Source organism: Clupea harengus, chromosome 6, assembly GCF_900700415.2.
Source record: "Clupea harengus chromosome 6, Ch_v2.0.2, whole genome shotgun sequence".
NCBI lineage: Eukaryota > Metazoa > Chordata > Actinopteri > Clupeiformes > Clupeidae > Clupea > Clupea harengus.
This window is the reverse complement of record NC_045157.1, coordinates 15,075,240-15,102,521: the sequence shown is the minus strand read 5'-3', so window position 1 is coordinate 15,102,521 and position 27,282 is coordinate 15,075,240. Positions and strand designations below refer to the sequence as shown.

At 44.0% G+C, this 27,282-nt stretch overlaps 1 long non-coding RNA gene across 6 annotated transcripts in view; it reads right to left on the bottom strand.

Moving 5' to 3' along the window:
• Window positions 1-27,282, bottom strand: part of LOC116220793 — a 44,575-nt gene that overhangs the window by 9,135 nt on the left and 8,158 nt on the right. Inside the window, exons 3-7 of one of the 6 annotated variants that reach the window (XR_004163870.2) lie at window positions 17,255-17,340; window positions 16,876-16,947; window positions 16,714-16,775; window positions 16,496-16,515; window positions 14,554-16,322 (exon numbers count right to left, since the gene is read on the bottom strand). This is a non-coding gene — a long non-coding RNA (uncharacterized LOC116220793). Of the gene's footprint in view, window positions 1-14,553; window positions 16,323-16,495; window positions 16,516-16,713; window positions 16,776-16,875; window positions 16,948-17,254; window positions 17,341-27,282 lie in introns of those variants that run through there. The other 5 variants (XR_004163869.2, XR_004163871.2, XR_004163873.2 and 2 more) reach the window with 5 other exon arrangements.

Below are 27,282 nucleotides of genomic sequence, written 5' to 3'. Positions count from 1 at the left end.
AAATGGTGTACTTGTGCTGCTCTTTCTCATATTGTCTCTGGCAATGAGAGTGCTCTCTCTCTCTCTCTCTCTCTCTCTCTCTCTCTCTCTCACACACACAGACACGCGTTCATTTTTTAAATTGACCCAATCTCAAACACACAAGCTCTCTCCCTCGAAAGAACACACAGAGAGAAAGAGACAAAACAGAATCACACATGTGCGCGCACACACACAAACACACACACACAGGCACACACACACACACACACACACACACACACACACACACAGACAACAACACAGAGGCCTTGGCTTTGTTCTGCAGCCGGTGGCCATTTATCTAACGGCCTCCGGTCTCCATTTACTTCCAGATTGCGGGTGACTGGTGACCTCCAGACCCCAATCCACACAGGGCCCGGAGGAGGGCCCATCAATACTGCCAGCAGCTTGTTTTTGTCCCTGCCCTCCTGGATAAATGATGCCATTGGCTGGCACACACACACACACACACACACACACACACACACACACACACACACACAAACTCTTCCACATAGTCTCATTTCCACACAGACACACACACACACACACATCCACAGAGTGAAAAGACGTTTTCTGAAATTCACGCAAATTCCTGCAATTTCCTGCAATGGCAATTCTGTTTTTACTGCAATATTTCTGCAAAAAAATATTTCTGCAAAAGTCATGGAATTTCAGCATGGTTTGCAATTGATTTTATTGAACTAAAATTCAGCGCAATTTTAACTGCAATATTGTGGTAGAAGTGAGACACACACACAAACACACACACACACACACACATACACACACACACACAGGCAACCCTGTACATAACCCTCCTGCCCTGACACAGCCACAGACACATGGCCTCCTTGCTGTGTTGATGAAGTGGGTCCTTACAGCAGCAGCCTTGCTTTTCGGGACGCTGTCCAATTCGCAGGCCTTGGCGGCACGAGAAGACAGAAACCCACAAGGGGCCCGAGGAGAAGACTATCCTCCCCTCCCTCCCTCTCCTCCTCTTGTCCTCCGCTTATTCCCTCCATCCCTGCCCCCTCCCCTGGTCTTGTAGCCCTTGTTATAGATGCAGGCCGCCCTCTCGCTTCCCGCGCGCTGACCCGGCCTCCATCACCACACGAGTAATGTATTCATCTCATCCGCTGGCCGGCCAAAGGGTCGGAACCTTATCTATTGAGCGTTTGTACTGCTGTCATCTCCCTGGCCAGAAACCATAACTTCTCGCACAAGGCTGCAAGGGAGAGAGCGAGAGAGAGGCAGAGAGAGATAGATAGAGAGAGAGAGAGGGAAAAAGAGGGAGGGAGAAAGAGAGAGGGAGGGAGGGTGGTAGAGAGAGAGAGAGAGAGAGAGAGAGAGAGAGAGAGAGAGAAAGAGAGAGAGAGAGAGAGAAATGAGTTCCATAACAGGGCGGCCATCACACAACACCTGAAGAAATAAATAAAGGTAGTGGTTTAGAGCCTGTTATGGAATGCAAACTAATCTTTGTGACAGAGCATGAAAAAAGATGAAACCGCTTGAAGGGATGGAGAGAATTTCCTCTCGCAATGCTTTGAAACACCTCTCTGTACCGCAGCCATGCATGAAAGGAAGCTAAAGCTACTATAGATTACTATAAGTTTGGCCACCCCATACTCATTCATGTCACAGTAGTAGCCATAGGTTCACAGTACCTTCTGTTACTGTGTAAACCACACAACATGTGCAGATGAATTACGTTAGTTTTGTCACGGCGTAGGAAATGTTCTTTTTCACAAAGCTACTGGGCTCTTAAATTCTCTCTAATACTATACTTAACTAACTTCAAGCTCTCTTCAGCTGCTTCCCCCCATGTATGTAGAGTAGGAGCTGTGCGGAATGCAGGTGCATACCTATCGTGTGCTGTCCTGGCCAGATGGAACCTTGAAATAAACCATGCACTGGCACCTACAGTGATGCATTAGGAGGGAGTATGGAGAGATTGTGTGTGTGTGTGTGTGTGTGTGTGTGTGTGTGTGTGTGTGGGGGGGGTTACATCGTGGCATTCTCCCCCTCACCCTCCTGCTGCGTAGAGGAAGTGTTCTACAATGCATCCGTTAGATGTTGCAGAAGGGGTCCGCCGGACTCCAGTTAATTAAGCACATCAGTTTCTTAATGTGATCAATTTTAATTAAACTGAATTTTAATCGGGTGGGGGAGGGGAGGGTAGTTAATTCAGTCAGTCAGACGTGTGCTGCCGGTAGCACTGCTCACCCTTGCTCCGCGAAATACAAACTCACACATCTATGTCAATGTGCGTTCATTGATACACACATACACACACACACTAACTTGTATTTGTGCAGACCCACAAAAAAACTGGCACGGACTCACACACGCCACAGCTGCACAGAAGTACGAGTGCACTGCACTGCACAGACACACACACACACACACACACACACACACACACACACACACAAATACACGCAGCCTGCACCGCCACAACCCCCTTTTCACTTCAGATTTTCTCGCACCTAATTAATATGGATGGGGCATTAAGCCTGTTGGACTCTGGTGGCTCTCATTTCATGACTATTAATGATTTTAATGAACTGGCCTAATAAGGCACTTTTCTCTCCCATGCTTTAAAGTGCAATCCACTGCTCATTCTGCTGGTAATAGGGTTGGAGGCCTTGGAAGGGATTTAACATGCATTGTGAGGCAAAGCTGGGGAACATACACGTACTCTCTGGAATTCTGTTTAGGAGATGATGAAGATGCCGTTCATAGAATAGATGAAGGAGGCGTATGTGAATGGCCAAACCAGTTCTGTATTATATCCATTTCTAAGTGTGAGTTTAAAAAGTACATGTACAAATCAGTTCTCTAGTATAAAAAGTCATACGTATAAGGTAATATATAAGGTATATGTTGTCATTTTAGTTATGGTTCCATTCATCTTTTATGTCTGAAATCAGTATTATTAAGAAAAATTGAATGAAGATCCTGACAGGACACAACCCCACCATTTGCCCTTGAGGAAAAGTGAAGTAAACAGAAACGTAATTTTATAATAAAACTCTGCCAAAACCTTAATGAGAAAATAATCCTTAGTGATGGCAAATAAAAAAAACACGTTTTCATGTAACACTCACAATTAATAAGACTTTAACCTTCATTTATTTCCCATTTTTGTTTCCTCAAAAAGAAGGGTTTCATTTTAATTAATAAAGCAGCTTTTTAAAAACAAGAAAACCTTTATTCCAAGTTATAATGACAGAGAACATCATGTTCACATAATGACCTGACATGAAATGCCTGACACACACCGAATTTTTGTGTTTCATTTTAATTAATAAAGCACCTTTTTAAAGACAAGAAAACCTTTATTCCAATTTATCATGACGGAGGACATCATGTTCACAAAATTACGTGACATGACGTGACCTGCACACACATTATGAAGGAGACACTATTTGAACCCATTGTGACATTATGAATGAACTTTCAGTTGTACACACACACAAAGTACAGCACAGGGGTAATTATATCCCAAATTGTTCATAATCGTTTTAACATTTCATGCTGTTGCAAACAGAATCAATTTGGATTTTTTTTTTATGCTGAACTGACATAAAGTAAATACTTAGTTGTAACACTGTGTCACTGAGTTACCTGAATATCAGGCTTAAAATAATGACCTGAAGCTATCATAAAAGCTATTTTGTTCTTCCTGAATGTTGACACTTCCACATTGATCAGTTTTGACAAAATGCCCTACCCTTTGATCCCTTTTCGAAATGCAGACAGTTTTCTATAATGACTGCGGTAATATTCCTGATCCAGCTCTCTTGTCCTGGTGTAAAGGGGGGGAGGGGGGGTGGGGGGTTCACTCATCCTTGGCCCACTCTATCTTTTCCTGGTATCCTTTTTCTTGTGCTTCATGGTAATAGATTCCCAGAGTTGTTGACCTTGGGTGTAAATTTACGGCCTAATATGTCCATCTGTTCCATAAAAGATGCATGGCATGAGAGTGCATCAGTTATAGGTATACATACATACACCATGAGGTGAGAATAGATTTAAAACACAGTGTTAGCATTCATGAGGGGATTTCCATGCATGCATACACTGCATCATGTATTATTTACTGCCGGCAACAAACTAAGTGAAAGCTAAGCAAGTTTGAAAGGTGTTATAAGTCCCGGGGGGGGGGGGGGGGGGGGCAGGTGCTTTGGTCCTTTGCCCTTAAGCAGCAGGACATCAGTAACCTGAGCGAAGGACGACGTGTCCTCCCATTCAGACATAGATTTGTCACCCTTTTATTTTTTTAGTCACATGTTAATGAACTGATATATTGATAAATGACTCATAGGTGAAGAAAACCTGTAACACCTCAGGACAACTAAACATCCACAGAAAACACTGATATCGACAACAGGACTGCATAGGACATATACTTTTTTGTTGAGTAAAGCATTATCTTCTTGCTCATCTCAATAGGATGATAGTATATTATAATAGTATACACGTGCATATTATAGCTAATAGTATAACAGTATAAAGGTGTTTATTTTCCTCTCAGTTCATTTTTCTACATTCGAACAGTGACTAAAGTCTTGAGGGATGATGCATAAGATGGAGGCCAGCACAGCCACATATACAAATGGATGGCATGGCCGTTAATGCAGCCCTTAATGAAATCCGTGTGAAAAATGTGAGTGTGGTTTAGAGTGTTATTCATGCCTGCAGATTAGCTGTTTACTCCTGCCGTCGACACATAAATATTTCATCCAATCGTTATTGGCTTCCTCTGAGACTAACCACTGCTGTTACTGCCTCGCCACTTTTTTTAATTAACCAAGTTTGTTAATTAGGTGTGCTGCAGCAATAAGCCTGCAAACAGCCTGGTGGGATAATAACATTCAGGGGCTGTTTCATAAAGTGTGTGTGTGTGTGTGTGTGTGTGTGTGTGTGTGTGTGTGTGTGTTTCTATGTGTGATTGTCTATGTGGAGACGGTTGTGTAGTCCAAATTATTCACTGACATATGCCAATTAGGGGGAAAATATTGATGTTAAAGGGTATTTTTACATTTTTTATTCAAGCTACTAAGGATTTAATGTGGACAATTATACCATGAACTGGAAAAGTTAACATATGCTCTAGGAATGTGCATTATTTTTCTATAACCGTATGGCTAGGAAGTAGTTCGCTTGATACTTGAAAATCAATTCACCGCCATTTTGCAGAAGAACACCACAGACAGTCACTGTAGAATACATTTGAAAAGATGTATGCAAAGTATCAAGGGTATAGTCATACACATATGCTAAATGATACTCAGATGAATAAAAGGATATTTAGCAACAAATGATATAGAAATAGCAATGTGATGCTTTAAACATACCTATTACATATTTAGTTACAGCAGCTTCAAATGTCTCTAATGACATTTAATTAGTAAAGACAGCTTGGGCTGTATCAGACATGAAGTAGTTTTACAGACAAGTTTCCTGGTGATGAAAAGTATGTATAATTAGGTAAATATATGTGTGCAATTAACTCCAGGCCAACACCTCAGTGTGCATTATATTTATGATAACAGATAGTGTCAACCCGTATTCCTTACATAATACACAACAGAGTTGTAATCATACAAGCCTATGGGTGAACCCAAATGGAGATAGACTGACATTACATTTGTTCTGTTATATTGGGTCATATCAGGTAATGAGCCATGTCTTCATATGGACCGTTCAGAATTTTTTGGGGGGTCACTGTGCAGAATGGAAGGGGCTAGAATTTATTTAGCCCACACACGGAAGCACACGCTGGCCTAGACTTGCATGAAGGATTTACTTTGACAGTTAAACAAGCAGAGCAAATGGAATCATGTGCGGGTCTATATCAAACAACGTGTTTTCTGCGTCTGCATCTTTCACCAGGTAATTCTCTCCATGTCGATACATCATACCATCACCAAATTGAGTCTGGTGCATACAAAGGGGAGACATAAATGAGACGGATAGGGAAATCAATCTTGAGACAGACAACCTCTCTCACACATTCACACTGCTGTCCTGTGTCGTTGTAAACTGCATGGAGCTGTGCCTGACAAAATGCACTGAAAACAGTGACATTCTAAATGTGTATATGTATTACAGAAATACATAGAACGCTCACCGCATACTGGTTTGAGACACCATAACATGGTAAACACTGAGACTATTTCAAGACGGCCATTGTTGCGGAATTTGTGATTGTATTTTACATGGTAAGAACATACAGGAGTTGCTTCTAATATAAAAGCAGACAGTTCCTTAGTGTTGACTCTCCCATCTCAGTGACTTAGAGTCCAGCCGTCCCAATTTCCGGGGCAGGGACAGAAACTAATTAGCTATCCTGTCAGAAGGGGCAGAGGGAGGTGGGGAAGGAACGGGGAACTTACAGGGCAGCTGACAGGTAGATCGGGTCGGAAAAGGAGAAGTATTGAATCTGTCTGGCTTTCTGTCTGACCAGAAAAAGCAGAAAAAGCCACAGGTATAATTTCCAGCCGCCTCTGTGTATTGGATTAGCGTAGCGGTCTTGAATGGTTTAGGAGGTGGGGGTTGTATGCAGTCCAAAAGGCATGCGCCTGAAATGGAAAATGCCACTGGAGGGAGACCATGAGGAGAGAGGGGGAACGCATCAGTAACGCCCTGGGAGAATGGCTGCTACTGCTACTCCCCCCCCCCCCCCCCGTCTCTCGTCTCCCTGCCATCGATTCCCTCCAAATTATTTCTGCTTCAGGGAGAACGTGTTGGTCCGCTGGGTATCATGAGAGACAGCTGTAGGTGATGAAGTGTTGTGTGTCTGTGCAAGAGCTCTGAATGTATAATGCCAGTGATCACACCACAATGCTAGCATAGGCAGGGCTTTTCCCCCTGTTATTTATTCCTCTCAAACATGGCAGTGTCCCCTGCATTTCTAGGATTTTCCTGAGAACATCTCTTGTGTGTCGGCCATTTTACAGTTAATATTCGAGCAACAGCCACAGCCTGGCATAGATGCAGACAAATTGCTTTGCGCTGCAAGCTCCCATCCGGGGGAATATTAACCAGGGCAATGCAAACATATAATCCAAGAGGGGTGTTAAATTTCTCATTACAAGTGACTGGAGAAAGCAGTTCTGCGTGGTTCCACTATGTGCTTTCAAACTCATTAAAGGTATTCATTTAGAGAAGAAAACTCTACCAAATGCCGACCTGCTTTTTCTTTCAGTTTATTGGGTTTGCACAGAAAGTATGGGGGCTGAGTGCAAAGAGCATGACAGGAATTAACCGTAATTGAAATGCAGAGCAAAGGGATTTTCAAATGCGGTTCGTCAGCAATAACACGCAACACCTAGCCAAGGCAATAAATTCTTCCTACTCATTGAAGCCACACCAAACAACAGTGCAGTCCGTAATTCAAAAGGACGCTGGAGCCAAACACATTTTTTTTAGACCATTGTTTTTGAGGCTGCATCTCAAAGACCCTGTTTCGGTGCTCAAGGAGGAGTCTTAAACCCGGCCAGATGGGCAGCACATCTATGACCATTTCCCAGGAGGAGCCGGTGCGGAGCAGGGCCAGCTCCATTTTAGAAAGACAATCTTCAAGAAGGCACACGTCCCAAGACATGCTAACTCGTCCATTTCCGCCTAATAGGCCTACCCCTTTCCTAGCCAATGGTGCCGCTCCTGAGGTGCCTGGGGGTCGTCTTCTCATCCCATCCCTTCCCATCCAATCCCAGCCTCTCCATGAGGGCCTGGGCCATCTGCGACTAACTGAGACCCCCGTCATGAGGACCCATTCGCAAGGTAATCTCCAGCACCAGGCCCCTTTGATCGAGCTGATAGACCCAGGCACGGCTCACTATTCTCGGGGACCCGTGGGACCTCGGGCCCCGTCCATGGGGACGTGGAGAGGTATGATCTTCCTCAGCCCTTGAGGCTGTTGGTGGGGTGGGGAGATGGGGGGTCTTGCTTGAGAGAAAGAAGTAGAGGAGCTTGAGTGGGATTTCTTTGTATACGTGGGGGGTTGTCACGCAAGCCTCGGCTGTTCGCTCTCGAGCACAGCTTCCTTCGCCTTCTTCGCTCTCTGATCCTCATCCCCAGGAAAATGAGTTGGTTTTTCCGTCGCCTCTTCAAAGGGAAATATTCATTAGCTCCTCCTTGGAAGTCAGCTACTCCACACAAGATATAGGCCATGTAATACTCTTGACCTACTTTTTATCACATCTGGAGTTCCCTATTAAATGTAAATTACAAGGGGGATTTATTTACAAATAACTTGCTTTAAAGTCAGACGCATGCAACTTCAGCAATGTAGCACAAAGGGTCAATTCAATACATAATTTATAATCAATAAAAACCCAATATATAGATCTGTACTAAAACTCTGAACAGTGTGAAAGAATGATGCATAACTGAGAGGAACAATATGTTTAATTGGCTGTTAGTGACAATTTGGTTCAAGGAAAATCGCATGCCACCTATGAACACAACACCTTTCATGAGACTCTTTGTCATGCAATCCTGGTGTCGTCCGTCACTGCTGAATTCACACATTCATTGGAGGTACCCAGTAAAGTATGAGATGGGTGTGGATGTTATTTAAATTTTACTTTATTTGTTAGGATTAGAATCATTATTATTATGTGTAGGTCATCCCAATCTACACATTCATAGGAAGTCTCATAGGAATAGTCTTCCTGTGGTTATCTGGTAGGTATAAATGTATTAATGTAACTGGTGGTCAAAGGTTGTGTACTATTCAACATAGGGGTTTTATATATCACATAATATCTCTGGTGACATTTTTTTTCACAGAAAAGATCAGGACAAGCTGAGGAGCTTTTATTCGAAAAATTGAATTCATCAAACCTCACAATGGCTTGAAAAGGAGACATTCCTCGCAGTGATATTTCTTTTCCTTTGATGCAGAGAACACACACAGGTCATGGAACTAAGTTTCTGACTCCTTTTTGTTTCCGACCTCAGTTTTTAAACTCGCACAGAGTTCTGTCCTCTTCTTTTCAAAGTACGAGGACTAAATACCGTAGCTCTGTGGACGTTTAAGCCCTTGTGTTGGGACACCACAGGGTGTGCTGAAGGAGACAGGCTTCAATGATCCCGCGCGAGCTCACCCTTCTGACAGGACCGGGCTACTCCTAACTGTCCCAGGGGGACTGCGGCATGTGCAGGTCACCTCCAGGAAATGCGCCCCCTCGACTTCCATCGATATGCCCTCAGCAACAGCCATCACTCCTGCTTGAGACTGCCATGCAATTTCACAATCAGCCTTTCTCTCTTCTCCTCTCCTCTCCCCCTCCTGCCATTCCTCCCCTCTTCTCCACCTTTCAATCTTCATCCCTGCTTTCCGGCTCTATTGATTTTCTATTTTCTTTTTCTCTCTCTCTCTCTCTATCTCTCCCCCTCCCACCGCCCTCCATCTCTGCCTGCCGTCTTAGTTCTTGTTTTTTTTTCCACTCGTCTATCAGGGAGGTGGGGCAAGTGGCCAGCTTTCTGTTTTACCCCCTAGACAAGGTCGAAGCCCCAACAGGGCACGGGTCCTTAAACTGCACCAATGTAGATGTAATTTGATTGAGAGCGGAGTAATAAAATCTATGAAGAGTGGACTTGATCTTGTTAGGAGGGCAGACCTGGATGGGCTCCAGCTGTAGATGGAAAATCACTGAGGCCGCTATGGGTGATCGGAGGCTAGAAGCTTTAGTTAGCCTCCCTGCTGCTCCGTCCTCTTAGAACACATCTCTCTCTCTGTCCTCTTAGAACATATCTCTCTCTCTCTCTCTGTCCTCTTAGAACACATCTCTCTCTCTCTTTATCTGTCCTCTTAGAAAACATCTCTCTCTCTGTCCTCTTAGAACACATCTCTTTCTCTGTCTCTCTGTCCTCTTAGAACACATATCTCTCTCTGTCCTCTTAGAACACATCTCTCTCTGTCCTCTTAGAACATATCTCTCTCTCTGTCCTCTTAGAACATATCTCTCTCTCTGTCCTCTTAGAACACATCTCTTTCTCTGTCTCTCTGTCCTCTTAGAACACATCTCTCTCTGTCCTCTTAGTACACATCTCTCTCTCTCTTTATCTGTCCTCTTAGAAAACATCTCTCTCTCTGTCCTCTTAGAACTCATCTCTCTCTCTCTCTCTGTCCTCTTAGAACACATCTCTCTCTCCGTCCTCTTAGAACACATCTCTCTCTCTCTCTGTCCTCTTAGAACACATCTCTCTCTCCGTCCTCTTAGAACACATCTCTCTCTCTCTCTGTCCTCTTAGAACACATCTCTCTCTCTCTCTTTCTCTCTCTCTCTCTAGTTCTCTCTGTATGCCTCCTGCCTCTGTCTTTCATTATATTGTCAGAGACATTGGCTAGCAGCAGAGGTTATGTTCAGTGTCTCTACCCCACACAATTCAATCATCCCCTTTCCTTCAATCATTTTCCTCGTGCTCCATTTTCTCTATCTCGTGTAACTTCATAACTCCCTCTATTTCTCTGTGAATTGGAATCACACCTCAGTCATGAATTGGAATCACAGCTCAATCATCTCTCTGGTGCACTAAAGGTCATTATATTGTTCTCTTTCTCTCCTTCTCTGTCTCTCTCGTCCTCTATCTCTTTCTCACATTTTCTGCCTCTTTTCTCTGCCGCTCTCTCACAGAGTTGGTAGTGCAGGCATCTTTGAGCTCACAAAGACAAATACCGACTGAAAACCGAGACTTCCTTGGCCAAATGAAAACAGACAAATTGAAATAGATAAAAAGAAAAGAGAAAACTTTTAAAGTGGAGGATTTGGAACAATCTCACTTTGGCAATAAATAAATATTTTCCACAACTTTCACCAGTCTAAAAATAAGGCCGGGAAATTCTCCATGGCAGTTCTGGAAGGAATGTCAAGAGTCTGTGGTTCGGGGGAAAGAAATGCATTGTTTTTCATTATGCTGTGATGTATGTTTTTAAAATACATGTATGCAATGCATATTGCACTAATACAAAATATTCTTTGTTATTTGTTTCTATTCTTTGTTTTTAAAATATTGCTTTTCTATGTCTTTGTGCATTGTGCATGAGTTGGCACTCGCACGACACAGTCAGCTTACTCACTATGATGGATGTGTGTTCCTACAAAATCTTGCCTTTATCTGTGTGTGTAAGCTTTCTTCAGAGAAGTCTGTGGGTGGCAGTTACCTCTAGTATACAAGTACTACCTGTCCTCTGGCATGGAGGTGACACCCAGAAAGACTCCCACATGTTATTCATCCTCTCTCTCTCACACCTAATGCCTGATTGGGCCACTGGTCCTCCTCCAAGGCTCTTTCCATCAGGATGCATCACCAGCCCAGACCGATCTCTGCTCCAAACAGTGACCTTCACTGCCACCTGCACTCCACAGTCCAACACACATACACCTTTGTGATGTGACACACACACACACACACACACACACACACACACACACACACACACACACACACACACACACACACCCTTACCATCTGACATGCACAGCAAGGGCGCCGCCAAACCCGATCTATCAGACAAACAAACGGCCAGTTCCCCTCAAACAGACACCTGTATACATCAGCCAACAGCAGGGCAGCCAGGCAGCACGCTCTTATATGTGCAGTCCCTGCTGCTGCTCCCTACGTGCAAGATGCATAGACATGCTTAGATGCTCAAAGCACACATATACATACTCTGATTGACTCTCACACACCTTCATTTTATTCTCACACACACACACACACACACACACACACACACACACACACACACACAGACACAGACACACACACACAGACACACACACACAGACACACAGCAGACATATACACAGACTCACATATGCGCACACAGAGTCACAGAACTCAAACACATTTTGATACACCTGCACCTACACACACACACACACACACACTCGCACACATAAACACGAACACACGTGAGAAACACACCCAACCTGACATCCGGCCCTCCTGATAAACTTCCCCCAACACCACGGATGATTAATGACAGTTAACAGAATAGAATCAAGGTTAAGAAAAGACGGGACAGGACCAAAAGGCAGGTCGGTCGAGTTGGGTTGGGGAGGAGGCATGGCCCAGTGGCAGGGGGAGGTTGATCTGCACGCGCGGTAAATAACTTCTTTACAGAAATATACGACATGCCCTCCCCTTCCGCCATGCCCAGTAATTACTCGCCCAGGCCCTCTGTAATAATTCCTATTACAAGCAGAACGGAAAAGTCGGTAACTCACAGCACCGGGACAAGGTGAAGGCAAGGCCACGGAGCAGTGGATCAATATTTCATTTACTCACCCCGGCCTCAGCACCCGCGCCTGTATCAAATTCTTAGCGGCAAGCCACAGAAGGAGGGAGTGAAAGCCGTGCGGCAAGATCTGGAGAGAGTGAGGGAGTGTGTGTGTGTGTGTGTGTGTGTGTGTGTGTGTGTGTGTGTGTGTGTGGGTGGGTAAGTGGATGGTAGAGTAACAGGGAGAGTGTGTGTGTGAGTGTGTGGGTGGGGGGGGGTAGAGAAAGAGGGAGAGTGTGTGTGTGTGTGTGTGTGTGTGTGTGTGTGTGTGTGTGTGTGTGTGCATGTGAGTGTGTGTGTGGGTGGGTGGAGGAGAGAGGAGAGAAAAAAAAGCACTAAAAAAACTGACACAAGGCTTCTAATTTCCTATGGGTTTTGCTAGGGGGTGTAGTAGAATCAAGAATCAAGAGGTGTGTGTATTTGTGTGTGTGCGTGTGTGTGTGTGAGTGTGTGCACAAGCTTTCAAGGTCATTCATTACCAACCACTGTAAGAAAAAAACAAAGTCCCATTAGAACTCACCAAAGAAACATCAATCAAACAGCTAAAAAAAAAAAAAAAAAAAAAAAAATGCTTTTCATTCGCCTCTATGGCAGAGGGGAAATAAATTGGCATATATCAACTTTATTATAACTTTTATAAAAACCAGGTGAACCCACTACTTTAGTGCTTTAAGTGCTTCTTTGTATCGCACAGAATGTGTGGCCAGTGTGCAATCATTCAGTCGATTCATTTAAATAGCCATAGATGAGGCAGTGTTGTCCTACCAAGGATGCACAGGTGAAATAACTCTGGGAAACATTCCACGCTCCCACTTTTTTTTTGTGCTGTTCAATGGCTGAGCTTCTTCAAGTGATGGTAAGTGCTTGTATGGCTATTGCTTCTGCATAATGCTGTCGATGAGGTAAAAGTGTGTTTGTGTTTTTTCAAGGTCACAAACTAAACTCCAGAGAGAAAAGGTGTTGACAGCTTGTTGCCTGGACGCTCGGTTCAACAGTGGGCTTTTGTGTAACACAAACACCTTCAATAAATGTAGGTGAAACAGACACATTTTTTTGATAGGATTGTAGGTTCTCTGATAAAGACATCTACATGCTCTTCCTTTGGGCAAGTCAACACTGCAAAGCAGCAGACTTGACATTCCCCACGTGAAAAATATGTTCATAATCTGTAAGGTATGTCTTTGGCCTGAGTAATGTAGAAGAAACCCCTTCAAGATGGATAACTGACAGCGAGCTTCATGGAGGACGCAAACAGAGGACAGAGAACACACAGAAGAACACACAGAAGACAGAGAACACACAGAAGAACACACAGAAAACACACAGAAGAACACACAGAGAACACACAGAACACACAGAAGAACACGCAGAAGAACATGCAGAAGAACACACAGAAGAACACACAGAAGCGCTTGGGTAAAGAGGAGCATGCTGGTACATTCTGCTCCGGTCGTTATGGCCCATATGTTCACTGTCTTGCTCTCTCTCTCTCTCTCTCTCTCTCATAAAGCTGATTGGTCCTGAACATCATTTACTTAACAAATGTATTTTCATTTACATATTGCATTATTTGAATTGCTTAAAAGCTATTTCCATAAATCTTCAGGGGGGGGGGGGGGGGGGGGGGATCTGACCTTGTGTGTTCAGATGTTATTTCTGTCATAACTCATTCACTCATAACTTATTCTGGTGTCAAAATAAGCCAAAATGAGCGCCATAACTCTATTGCACACCTCTGTCAGGCCACTGATTTGATCTGTCACTCATAATGCAGGCACACCCATCCCCTGTGGTCACATCCTGCTGAATATCTTGAGCAGTGAGCGGTCTACTCAAACTGGGCACTGATTGGGACTAGACATGGGGCTACTTCTATTACTACTACTGATACTGTGGTGATGACTGATTGAGTGTGTGCGCAGTATAAAGGTGACCGGAAAAGGTTTCATGTAGCCAGAGAATCATAAAGGATTTACGTACACACCTTTTTTTGTAGGTTCCTTGATAAGGCTATAAACTAACAAGGATTAGTTGCGGGAACATGCCTAAGAACCCAATTTAATTCCAAATAGAACCTAATTTCAAATGATATTGCGTCATTACGGAACTGGTGTTCTACTGTACAGTTTCCAGAGATGTGTATTTCTTCTCTCTTCTCTCTTCTCTCTTCTCTCTTCCTCTTTTCTCTCTCTCTCTCTCTCTCTCTCTCTCTCTCTCTCTCTCTCTCTCTCTCTCGTGTGTGGCCCCTCAACGCCCTGTGTTGTTGCCATTCACTGCCATGGCCATGCTTTCACGGAGAGGTGGGAGCCGACCTGAATTCACTTGTCAGGCCCCTGAACAATAGGTTTAGCTGCCCTGTCCAAATGCCTGAGTTGGATTACCTTGAGTGGAGGTTGCAGGGAATACACTATGTGTGTTGGACAAGGGGAAGGTAAAGGAGGAGAGGTTTGGGGGACATGATTTAATAAATAACAAATTCCGCTCAGCTCTGGGGAGCTTTGCTTTGTGCTTAATTGCATCGCATTGATTTTTCTCCCCCCTCCCCATCTTTTCATCCGAGACTTTCGAGAGCATGTTGCTTTAGTCCCATTTTCAATCACTCAGCAGACCTTGGTGCTTTATGACCTTCTTCTTCGGTCTTGTTTTCTCTTTGTTTCACTCTTTTTTTTTTTGCTTCTTTCATTCAGCTTTTGCCCCCATTTCAATGCAAATGGAGCAAAGGCTGGGCTTTTAGTGTGAGGCTTGTGCGGTTGTTTAGCCAACCCTGTGTGTTGAGGTTCATTCGTTCATAATGATTTCTTCTTCAATTACTCAACTTTTTCTTCTTTGTTTTGTCTTGTAGGCTTTAGGCATCCTTCCATTTCCCTGCTTTGAAGAGAAAACCGATTTTGTCTTCTTTTTTTCTCCTGTTCAGAGCTGTGTGTTGTCAGTGTAACATGACAAAGGTTTCAACCATTTAACAAAGCAATAGCACTTTTACAAGCCATTGGTTGTTGTTGCAAGCAATTGAACAAAAAAAATGAATGCCAACAGGTCGGACTTGGATGAGTATTTATTAAATTATCCAACATCTGTGGAGAAAGAAAACACACTAGCACAGAAGTGCATTCAGAACTTTGCAGCAAGAAATTTGCCAGATGAAGTGTCAGTCACCTTTAAATAAGCACACTGGCTCAAAGATGTGTATTAGGGCAAGATCTCCTGCCAAGAACAATGATTCAAATATTACGGAGACGCTGCGAAAGGTCTCTCTCCTCCTACGCAGAAGTCAAGTCAAGTCACATTTATTTATATAGCACATTTAATAACAATAGAAATTGTACCAAAGTGCTTAAGAAGTCTTCAAGAAAGCTTCAGGGAGTCGTCATCAGCGCACCGCCCTCCCGACTGACGAAAGGATGAGAGTGTGTGTTTTCATCATTCAGACAAACAGAGGCAGCTCACCTCTGTTCTTGCTGAGGCCTGACATTTCCCCATCATTGCTGTCACAGTGCACTCCGTTTAGAGAATGAATGCCAATTACACACAATGAAAAATGTCAGGCAAATTATGGAGCACTGCTCTATGGTGCCGAGTGTCATTGCAGCCACCCCGTACTTCTTTCTCTCTCTCTCTCGCTTTTTTCAGTCTTTCTTTCTTTCTTTGTTTGACTGACTGTCTTTTCCTTCCTCTCCTGTCTTTCTGTCTTTATTCCTACAGTGGCTCTGATCCAGAGAAAGTATCGGACAATAAAACAACAAAATCGATATATTGCAACTGTTGTTTATGCCCATTGCGGCTCTGTGTTGATCCCAACCTTGGACATTTCATCACTTCATCTGTTTTCTGTTTCTTTCCTCCTGCCATGACAGGCATGAGACAGTCTCTTCAGTCTGAAGATTGCATGTTTGTGGAGAGGCTATCTTCTTTCATGGTTTGGCCTCTACTGTAGCGGTTTGGAGAAATTGTGTTTTTCCTGAGGAATGTCTTTGTTGGAACAAATTCACCAATATTCGTTCTAAAATTGAAATGACATGGAAGCATGATTGAGGGGTTGTGTATGTCTTCTTTTTGAAACAAGTTTGCCAGCAAAACATATTAGACATCGCCATCCTGTTTATGAACAACTTTAGTTGCACAGCATGCATTTGATTGCTATAGGCTGGGGGCCTTAGATTGCATTGAAATTACCTTCAAAGTGTTCTGTTAAGCTGTTAAACACACATATACACAAATGTATTATATCAGACACAAATGTAATGAGGATCATTAAAAGCCAAGCTGTGAATGTCACTGATACATGACAAATGTTGTTATGATGCTCCATGGCTTGTCACCGTTGGTTGTCATGCCAGTGACACATTCAAATTGACAAAACCCTGCTAATATGTCCATGTGCTTGCACTTACTGGGGAAGGTTAAGAGGAAACAGGAGACAGCCCCGACAGCCTGGTGAATTAAGCTTCCCTGCCTTAGCAACAGTAACCATGGAAAACAAGGTGCCAAATCAGTATGTGCCAAATCAGCATGTACAATAAATTATCACTTGCCAGATAACACAGAAATAGTACCAATCATTTTCATCCATTTAGTGTCCTTCTGGTTTGGTCTTGTCTTTGATTGTTCTGATATTTTTCATGCATCTATAAAATATGATTCAAACTAAAGGCTGTGCATCAAACTAGAACTCAGTTACATGCTGTATGCCACTCTGAGACAAGGGTCCTTCATGTCCAAATCATATACAGAGAGTATCTTATACCTGCAAAATGTATTTATATAGCACATTTAATAACAATAGGAATTGTAGCCCTGAGGATGTTTTACAGAGAAGTTCACCAAATCTGCGGTGGCTAGTCAGTTACTTAAGTCCTAGCAGTAACAAACAACTGTGGTTCTAGAACCTCCACCCCAGCTGGACCTGGATTAGAAGTATTTCAGTCCCCTTACCTCATGGGTAGTTTCCAATCCTGTCGTGGTCCTTGCATGTCAACAGACTTCTTTGATGATCAGAGGTGACAAACACCTTTCCAATGCTGTGGGTTAAAGGTCAATATCCAGGTCAGGAAAGGTTAAGCAAGTCACAAGGCACAGACACTCCAAATAGATTTCACCACTTAGTTAACGGGAGTGATTACTGACACTGTGGAATGTCACTGTAGGTGAATTCTCCCTTCCAGCTACAATACAACTCATCTGTACATAGTTTGGTCTTTGAGGTCTTCAAGAGTTCATCCACTACTACACATATTTTTACTTAACATAAAACTGCTGATGTTTGTCAATGGCAACCTTTGTGCGCACACTGGATTAATATCACATTCATTACTGTGCAAATGCATTTTCTCTTTGACTGATTTCACTGCAACTCTCTTGTGTGCAATATTGAGACCTAGTGAGACCTACAGACGTGGACAAAATTATTGGTACCCTTCCGTTAAAGGAAGAAAAAGCCACAATGGTCACTGAAATAACTTGAAACTGACAAAAGTAATAATAAATACAAAATTACTGAAAATGAACTAATAAAAATCAGACATTGCCTTTGAATTGTGGTTCAACAGAATAATAATTAAAAAAAAACGAATTAAACTGGCCTGGACAAAAATGATGGTACCCCTAGAAAAGATTGAAAATAATTTGACCATAGGGACATGTCTAATTAGCATTACGGGTGTCTTCAAACTTGTAAACAGTCAGTCTGCCTATTTAAAGGGTGAAAAGTAGTCACTGTGGTGTTTGGTATCATGGTGTGTACCACACTGAACATGGACCACAGAAAGCTAAGGACAGAGTTGTCTCAGGTGATTAGTAAGAAAATTATAGACAAGCATGTTAAAGGTAAAGGCTATAAGACCATCTCCAAGCAGCTTGATATTCCTGTGACTACAGTTGCACATATTATTCAGAAGTTTAAGGTCCAGGGGACTGTAGCCAACCTCCCTGGATGTGGCTGCAAGAGGAAAATTGATGACAAATTGAAGAGACGGATAATACGAATGGTAACCAAAGAGCCCAGAACAACTTCAAACGAGATTAGAGGTGAACTCCAAGGTCAAGGTACATCAGTGTCAGATCGCACCATCAGTCGCTGTTTGAGCCAAAGTCGACCGAGGAGGACACCACTGTTGAAAGCAAATCATATAAAAGCGAAACTGGAATTTGCCAAAATGCATATTGACAAGCCACAGGGCTTCTGGGAGAATGTCCTTTGGACAGATGAGACAAAACTGGATCTTGTCAGTTTCAAGTTATTTCAGTGACAATTGTGGGTTTTTCTTTCTTTAAATGAAGGGTACCAACAATTTTGTCCACGTCTGTATTACATTCTTGCATTGTACATTCAACCCAATGCATTCTTGCAAACACAAACACACTTCTATAGTATTAGCTAGGCAATATCTGAGTAACAAACAATATTATGAGCACTATTCATGTCGGACTCTTTCTGCACAGCAGCGGTCAGGATTTTTCAGTATCAGCAGGTTAGTGCCTCCCCTCTCCCCAATACACACACACACACACACACACACACATACACACACCACACAAACATTTACAGTTATACTAAAGGGTTATTGGAGACCAGCAAACTCAACTCCTGAGATCACATGAGCCAGGTTTGTATTGCCTTTCTGGGTCAACCAAAGCATAGATGTCAGAGAAGTGCAATAAAACTGATTAAAATGACCTCCAAGGTCTCTGGTGCTTGGTGTTCAACTCATCTCCTATTAGCGGTGAGGAGGGCCAGACAATGGTGCTGTCGTAGAGCCCATTAGCCGTTATAGAAAATAATAATTGTACATTTAGCCACTAGAGGGCGTTTGTAAAAGCTAAAATGAAATCGCGAAGACTTGGCTCTTGTTCAGCGATGAATGTCTAGTGGTTTCTGGACTGGGCATCAGTAGTGGCATTGGGTGGCACCTCCCTCGGTCTGTTCCTGAGGGGGGGTGGTTTGCTCAGTGTCCTCCCTCTCAGGGGGTCTGGTGTAGACGCGGGCACAAATGCCATCTCACACCGGGGGACCCATAAGCCTCGGGGGCTCTCCAGCCCCGAGACCCTGCCCAGACATCGCACACACTCGATCCCCACCAGCCCCAACACATCCATCTCACACAAATGCGTATCGATCCCACTCCTCTGGCATGACAGATTAAATCCATTGGACAATTGTCATATCTGGGGGGGTCATTAAAAGGCCTCGTTATCTGAACACAGGCTGCTGGAGCAGAGCAGTTTGAAAAGTTGTTGTCAGAAGGCACCAATGGGTCGGCCGACTGATTTTAAACTCTTTGAAAGAACATGTAGTGCAGTTCAAAAACACGCCGACAGTATTAACAACAGGAGCTGGCAGTGGAGTGCAATAGTTGATCATTCAGAGGGGGTCTGACTTGCCACTGGGGTCTGCTCGGACACCCGTTTCCTGTTGCCAAGGGCAAGAGCATCAGAGCATGCAGATGGGAGTTCATTTGTCTGTCTGTGTGTGTGTGTGTGTACGTGTGTGTTCTTTCATCCCACATAGCCCACATATGAATCATTGTCCATTACATCAAATGTATTTTATCCCTATAGTACTTCTATACAAATACTCCCTGCTGTTCCGGCCCAACCATACAAATACATCTACTGCTAGTAACCCAATTTTACACACATACACACACACACACCGCTCATGTTTAATGCATGCACCCAATAAAGAATATTTACATAAAATCGCCTTTGTCTCTAAGTGCTACACCAGTGCAGTTTTCATTTCAATTTATTTTTTTCAATTGTAATTGGTCATGTAGGCAAGGCATTGGCATTGGCATTGGGTTGTGCTTGCCCAGTGGTGATGCCTGCACTGTGTGAAATAGTACATTCTTCCACATGGTTCTCAAGTAGCAATGATGCCAAATCACTCAAAATCTATTTACAGAGTTGTGACACTGGCACACTGATGATTCACATGCTCACAAACAGATATACACACACCTAGCTCTTAATTGCTTGTGAAAGAATCTAATTACCCCCTGTTTTTGTGTGAGTGGCGAGCCCTCACAATTTCTTACCCCACTGCCTCTGATGGGGGGGGGGGGGGGGGGGCAGCAGCTGATCAGGACAGTCAGAGCTATCACTTCAAGACAATTTTGACAGCAGAGGTGGACAAAGGAACAGAGATGAGGCTAAGCAAAAGAGAGAAAGAGGGAGGGAGGAGGAGCAAAATAGAGACAGAGGTAAAGAGGTGGAGACTTGGAAGAGCTGTCGACATTTACGCAGACAGATTTTTAAAGTAATTGAGTAAGGGGGCCTGATAGCAGGCTTTGTAGCTGCAGACTTCCCCATGTTCCTGCTGTTCTTTTAGATAGATGACTGTGGTGCTGGGCATCAGCGGCAGACACACACAGAACCACAAGCCAGAAGAGGACTCTGCAGCAGCTCAAACCACAAACAGCTCTGGTCACATAAATTACACCTGATAGATTTTGACAACTGAGTGCATGTTCTTCTAGCATTAGCACGGCTGGTAGAGCCAGTGCCAGGAACTTGTGGTTTGTTGTAGACATTTTACACTTTTATTTAGGACACATACTACATAGCTTAAAAAAAACAGATACTCTTTAACATGGATTTTTTTTTCTCCCCATGGAATGAATTCTCTTGTGGGGGAATTCATCATCTTAATGAGGGCCAACATGAAGATGATATCTCACACCGTTGGGAAGGGGAGGGCTTGGCCTAAATGTCTTCTCTGCATCATCTGCACAGCAACCTTCACCCATCCCCCAAGTTCACACAGATGAAGGTGGTATAACTATTCCTGTAGAACGTCCATGGAATCAGCTTATGGTGTACTTCGCCATTCGAACGACTTCGTTCAATTTGTGGTTACACTATGTTTTATTTGTAAAGCTGTTTCAACAATGGTTATGGCCATGACGATGCTAGCATCTTAGATGGCTTCATTACACCATAAATCAGTAAATGTCATAAATGTGTGAGTCTTAGGTGTCTCTATGTATTTCAGAGAAGCATGTAATATAAAAGCAGATTTAAGCATTGGTGTGTTTCCAGGGAACTGCCTTAGATGCTGATTGGAGCATTAGTCAGATCATGTGTATGTGAACAAAACAGTCAGTCAATAAATATGACCCTGTTTTATTTAACTTACAAGTTATAACATAAATAGAATGTATACAAAGAGGATAGAGGGTGAAAGGTGGATCCACACTGAATGCAACCGTGAGCTCTTGGCCGCTGTCCACGGGGGCTACCATGGCGACTTTATCTTCATCTCCTCATCTCCTCCCAAGACACCCCCCCAACCCCCAACTTGCCCTATCTCTTCTCCGGTCTCCCCCGCACAGGCAGGGCTTCCTCCAGCCGTCCTGCTGGCTCTGGGGAGGACAGGAGATGCCCAACATGGTTCATCCCGTCCGGCCTGCTGCTCAGGAAGCACAGCACATGGCCGGCAGGGCCCACTACAGCTCCGGCTTGACTTGGCTGCCATCCACAGTGGCTCCTCAAGGCACTGAGCGCAGGACAAACACTACTGACTACAGTGGCCCACACCTCCTGGGGCAAAACAAGGTAGTACTGACAAATGTGACTGAGGCTTGCTTATGGTGCAATTGTGCTTGTGTCACAAAACATTTGGTATTAAACAGCTATTGTGTTTGCTAGACTTTGTGCTCATTTGTTTCCGACTATAAATAGTAAGAGCAGCAGAATTTCCGTGAGGCGTAATTATTATTTCTTAATTTGTATTTCTTAGTAGCATGCTTCTTGTAAATTGTAGGTATTTATACCAACCAGGAAAAGTGAAACGATAATTTTGTTTCACATGGTAAAACAGAGGAATGTCACATTTAATCAAATTTTACATGTGAGAGTGGGACAGAATTGTGGAGCCTTGGGGTGGAAAGAACATACATTTGAGAGCATCGTCTTGAGGCTTTATGTCTGAGATCACAGGGAAGGAGCCCTGAAATATTCAGGAGAGGGGTGGAGGGAAGATGGGACTAGGGGGGAGAGGCTGGTGGTGAGATCAGGCCGTGCTATTTTTAGTTTGCGTTGGGAAGCACGTGGACGGGCGGACCCTCGCCCTCAACCTCCACCTCCCCCTCTTGCAGCAGCAGAAAGGTGAGCTGTTGTCGGAGGGGCTGAGGGGGGGGGGGGGGGGTGAGTCATGGAACAGTGAGGTCATTACACTCACAAGCAAATGAGCTCCCGCCGACCAACGATAATGATGTAACAGGTGACCCCCGGGCCTGACCTGCATGTCAGGAGCTCTGATTAACCTTTGACCCAGTCACATTCTCAGCGACCTCTGCGACCCCTGGTGACCTCACAGGTGATGTCAGACACCCAGTATGGTTCCACACAGAGAAAGTCCCTCAAACCCATTTTAAAGGGTATTAGCGATCGAGAGCACTCACTTTTAATTACTTTCAGCACTGATCCACTTTTCTTCTCCCAGTCTTACAACAAACGAGAAGCTTACATTTGCAAGCTGTATCAGACAAAACTATGCATGGATCGGATCCAGCAGAGAGCCTCTTTGTGGGAGCAATCCAGTAGAGAAAACAGGCGCTACAGTTTAACAGTAAGTTAAGGAGTCAGACAGTTACAGAAAAGCTTCACTGATGTATTTCACCCCTGGAGCCTTCATGTAAAAGTTCTCATAAATTACGGGCTAGCGGCAGCATTAAAGCAGGCAATTTTCTTTTGTGCCTTCTTCCCTCTTTCTCTTCCTCATACCTGCAGCTGGATACCTTTAGAATATCTCCTGACCCAACTATGAAAGACAGCAAGAAACCCAACGACTTCAAAAGGGCTTTTTGTTTTTTATATATTGGCTGAAAAGGAAAAGAAGATCTGCACTCTCCCTCTTGAGGCATGTTATTACCAAAGGGCTGACTGAAACGTGCCATGTCTTACACATTTCAGTCTTTTTTTTATAGTTCTCAAAGAAGGGCAGCCTGACTTTAAACAAACTTTTCTAAGATCCTATCCTCTATTCTGCTGATAACGTTGCAAGACTCTAGAAGGTAATTCATTCAACATTTTTGTAGCAGCAAAAGAGGTAGCCTAATATGGTCTTCATTAGAGAATCTCAATTAGTCCTGGCTGCCTCTACTTTAATCCGCTATAAATAAAAAAATGCATCGGAATGACATCTTAACTACTATGCCCAGCACATTTTTTGTCTTTGAAAACTGACCACCACAACATACACCACAGCAGTGGGCACAGTGAGCAGCTAAGGTCTCAGCTGTTGACACTCCTCATGCGTATCCAACCTAACACACTATACAAACATAGGAAAGGTGTTGAAAAGGAGAAGGAAGATTGGTCAGGGAGAGGTGGTGAGATATTCACCATGGGGTGAGAAAAAACAGCAAAGTTCAGCAGCACTGACGAGGAGTATTAATAGAACTCCCAATATAGCGGTGGAATGTTCAGAGTACCTGGGTCCCGTGCAAGTGGTTGCTAAGATATTTAGCTCAGGGCCCTGATGGATGTGGAGGCAGGGTAAAACCATAAGCTTCCCCAGCAGAGAGGAGCCAAAGGTGACCTGTCAGTGGCAATGTGTTCCCTTATCTAGCCTTCTCAAGCAAGGTTCAGGTTCATGTTTCAGGTCCTGTTTTGTGTGTGGTGTGTGAGTGTGTGAGTGTGAGTTCCTGTTTTGTGTGTGTTGTGTGAGTGTGTGGTGTGCGTCATTTTTCTTTTTTGAGTGTGCACACCTGTGTGCTGTCTGAAAATGGCCCTTTCTGTTTCATCACAGTTGAACTGTGCTTCTGCTGCAGAATGAAGGCACGGGGGACTGACCTGGTTTTCTCTAATATAGCTCGTGTTAGCATGAAGTGAGAGGGCTGGGCTGTGCCTCATGCTAACACCCCCATCAAGTTGACTTTTACAAACTCATAGAACATTCCGGCTCATAACATGTGAAATGACTAACGAAATTTCATAAAGATAAAAGTTTTAGTCCGATAAAAGATATATTTTTTGTTATTGAATCAACTGTATGAAGTTAGAACATACAGAACAAACACACAAATATATAAACTGATACAGACACTGAAATGGAAAGGTATGTCTGATTCACCATTGTACAGTATATGGGATCACTGAAAGAAAAAGAAATTGAACACAATCTCATAGAAACTGAAAGTGTGCTCTGTTAAAAGTGGAAACTTAGAAATTATATATAGTGCCTACAAAAAATTAAATAAAAATGCCTTCAATAAAATGCCTTTTTCTAAATCTAAACACCTTCAGAACAAAAAACGAACTCTCATGGAGTCACACACACACACACACACACACACACACACACACACACACACACACACACACACACACACACACACACACACACACACACACACACACACACACACACACACACACAAACCTAAAGGCAACATCAGTGACAGGAGAGAGGAAGGACTGTCAGGCAAAGTGAAGACCATGTTTGCGAGACCAACTGTCACTGGAGCCATCTAAAAAACACAGTCTCACACACCACACACACACACACACACACACACACACCGACAAACACACTCACACACACACACCTCCCTCCCATTGATCCTGTTTCCCTACATGCATCTGTCTTCTACCCCGACCTCCATCCTACCTGCTCAGGCTCTGTCTACACAAAAAGTCGTCATGCGACTCTTGTACACAATCACAGGACCGGGAGATAAAGAGAGAGCAAGAGAGAGAGAGAGTGTGTGTGTGTGTGTGTGTGTGTGGGTGTGGGGGGGGGGGGCTGCACCAAATCATTCCATACATGTACAAGCACACTCCTAGAAAACCAATGGCTTCTTTTGGTCGTTGAGAATAATAATATCTCATATCTCTCTCTCTCTCTCTCTCTCTCTCTTTCCCCTTCTTTCTCTCTCTCTCGCTCTCTCTCTCTCAGGGCATTCTTTACATCCATGAATTGTGCATAAAGCCTACCATGGCTTTCTACATCCTGGGGGGCTTTGAGGCGCAAGGCAAAGCAACATAGGGCCAACTCAAAGAGATCTTTCCCCCTAGTTTTCCCTGATAAAGCATCAAACCACGCACGCACGCACACACACACACACACACACACACACACACACAGAGCAACATGAGACATATTTATGACATACGTACAAATATAAAATTCATATGATAACATTTCCAGTGCCAACACACAAGGGCCATTTCTTCTAACATGCAAGAAACATATACCATTTCATACCCCATTCTAAGGTACCAGTAACATGTTAGACGTGAAGCATATGATCCCAACCCTCTGCTGGACTGACCAAAGAGTCATAGTCAGGTGCTGCAACTCATCTTGTGCTTAAAAGTAAAGTATGACTAACAGCTGGGGCAGTGAAGCCATTCTGCTGGTTCAGACACCATTGTTCCCTCCGTTTCTCAGTAATTGGCTTTGACTGCGTCTCTCGGTCACGCCTCTCAGAGCTGATCAAGCCAAGGCCGGTCAATAAGAGCACGGCGAGCATCCACCCTGGGAAAGGATAAGCACGCTGTTTCAACCATAGCCAGCCCTCAGTTCATCAGCCAAGTGATTGACATATAATCTCGTAGCGCCAAGGGGCTTGGGGAAAAGAGAGAGAGAATGAGAGAGAGAGAGAGAGGGCCACCATAGAAGCAGGCAGTCTTCTTAAAGAGCCATCAGTATGCATAGGCACTCTGGCTTGCACAGATCTTTACATCGGTGCGCTGGTTCGGAGAATTGAGGGAGATGTAGCACTTGAGCCTCTGCACATCAATGAGTCTGTACATTTGATTGAGTATGTGATAGGAGGGGAGGGGGGGGGGCAGCCATGTTTGTTGAGTGACCGGCGTTCATAGATCGTAAATCTTGATGATTCTCTATCTCTTCTTCTCTCTCTCTCCCTTCTTACCCAAACCCCCAATCCCTTTTTTACCCCCCCCCCCTCTCTCTTCCTCCTTACCATCCCTCTGGTCTATCCATATCTAACTCTGGGAGAAGGGGGAAAAAAAGCCCTTTGTTGTGCAGCCTGATATAAATCATTTACAGGCTTTGCATACATTTGTGTAATGTGCTTCAGAGGGCCAGGCTGCCCATCTGATTGGTTCCAACCAGAGGGGGAGGCATCCAGAGACGGGACTAAAATGAGACCAACCAGGTCCCAAAATTAGGCCTGCCATCCAGCCCACTGCTGAGCAAGAGAGAAAGAGAAGGTGGAGAGAGGAAGAGAATTGTGTGTGTGTGTGTGTATGCAAGAGAGAAATGAACGGAGAGAAGGGTGAGCAAGAGAGCAAGAGGCAAAAAAAGAAAGGAGGGGGGCGGACGGGGGGGAACGACTGTTGCAACGAAGCTCTTTCATTTTCTGTTGCGGCTGTAAATCATTGCTACAGGACGGTGGCAGCCGACTGGGACTGAAAGCTCATTGACAGGACATAAAACAGCGCGGGCCAGACACACAATATGCACTCCAGCATCTTCACTCAGCCAAGCGGCACACTCAGCTACTGTTGTTCCAGTGTTTAGCATAATGAAAAGTTCATCCACCATTTTTTGCTCCTGGAGATGGAGCAGAACCTAGAGTGGATCACAACACATAGGGCGGGGTGGGAGGGTAGGATGGGGTGAGAGATGGGGAAGGGAGAGACGGAAAGAAAGAGAAAGAGGGAGCAGAAGGAGAGCAAGAGAGAGAGAGAGAGAGAGAGGTGGGGGTTGAGAGGTAGAAATATGTAGGGTACAAGAGGGAGAGAGAGAGTGAGGAAGAGAGAAGGAATAATGTGTTCATTTGAATAATGGAAGGAAATTGAACGGGAGTGGATAATTTACCGACACAGTCATATCTGTCCCTCACGGAGAGAGAACTGTTTGTTTGGTTCACTTATTAAAGACCATGAAATTACGTTATATAGAAACTGAGGATGGGCAAAAATCCTACAGTCAGTCTGTGAGTCAGACTGTGATTTGTTCGCTATTTGTTTGTGAGAGAAATTCAGGC